The sequence below is a fragment of the Megalopta genalis genome, unplaced genomic scaffold, assembly GCF_051020955.1.
Source record: "Megalopta genalis isolate 19385.01 unplaced genomic scaffold, iyMegGena1_principal scaffold0075, whole genome shotgun sequence".
Lineage (NCBI taxonomy): Eukaryota > Metazoa > Arthropoda > Insecta > Hymenoptera > Halictidae > Megalopta > Megalopta genalis.
Genome location: NW_027476144.1, coordinates 13,722 through 15,000, shown reverse-complemented (window position 1 = coordinate 15,000; position 1,279 = coordinate 13,722).

Sequence of the window (1,279 nt, the reverse complement as noted above, 5' to 3'; positions counted from 1 at the left end):
TACGCCGCTGGTACTTTGTAATAAGAATTACATTATAAGATAGAAAGCACTACGCCGCTGGACATAAAATCTCCATTATCCGAACGAAAGCAATACGCCGCTGGTACTTTATTTTATTATAATAATTTAATTATAAGACAGAAACCGCTGATACTTGGTTGTAAAATCTCCATTATCCGAACGAAAGTAACACGCCGCTGGTACTTTATTTTATTATAATAATTTAATTATAAGACAGAAACCGCTGATACTTGGTTGTAAAATCTCCATTATCCGAACGAAAGTAACACGCCGCTGGTACTTTATTTTATTATAATAATTTAATTATAAGACAGAAACCGCTGATACTTGGTTGTAAAATCTCCATTATCCGAACGAAAGCAATACGCCGTTGGTACTTGGTTATAAAATTTTCATTACAAGATAGAAAGCAATATGCCGCTGGTTATATTAATGTAATCTTATGGAAAGCATTACGCCGCTGGAACTTTGACCATTGCAATAATCGATCGGAAGCTATACACAGCAAGGAATACGAATATTATACCAAGAGATCGAAAACAATACGCTGTTCGGACGTTTTGACTAGCTGTCGCACAGTGCAGACGCGCCGACCCGTCGCTCCGCATTTCGAGCGCAATTTCAGTGGTTTTTCAGTTCAGAAAATTACAGAGAGTGTTTGGTTGTGTTGCAGGAGTCAAACTGAATGATTTGATGCATAAAGTTTAATTAAACTCCCATTAGTTTGCCGGCAAACATCGATTCTTCCGATCTAGAAAGAGACAGAGACAGTCGATCCGCGTTATGATAAATATTTCAAGGTTCCCGATTCCACAAAATTATAAAAAGTATACGGCTGTGTAGCAGGGATCAGAACGAGTAATTTCATGTATAAAGTTTAATTAAACTCCCAATAGTTTGCCGGGAAACATCGATTCTTCCGATCTAGAAAGAGACAGAGACAGTCGATCCGCGTTATGATAAATATTTCAAGGTTCCCGATTCCACAAAATTATAAAAAGTATACGGCTGTGTAGCAGGGATCAGAACGAGTAATTTCGTGTATAAAGTTTAATTAATATCCCATTAGTTTGCCGGGAAACATCGATTATTCCGATCTAGAAAGAGACAGAGACAGTCGATCCGCGTTATGTTAAATATTGCAAGGTTCCCGATTCCACAAAATTATAAAAAGTATACGGCTGTGTAGCGGGGATCAAAACGAGTAATTTCGTGTATAAAGTTTAATTAATATCCCATTAGTTTGCCGGGAAACATC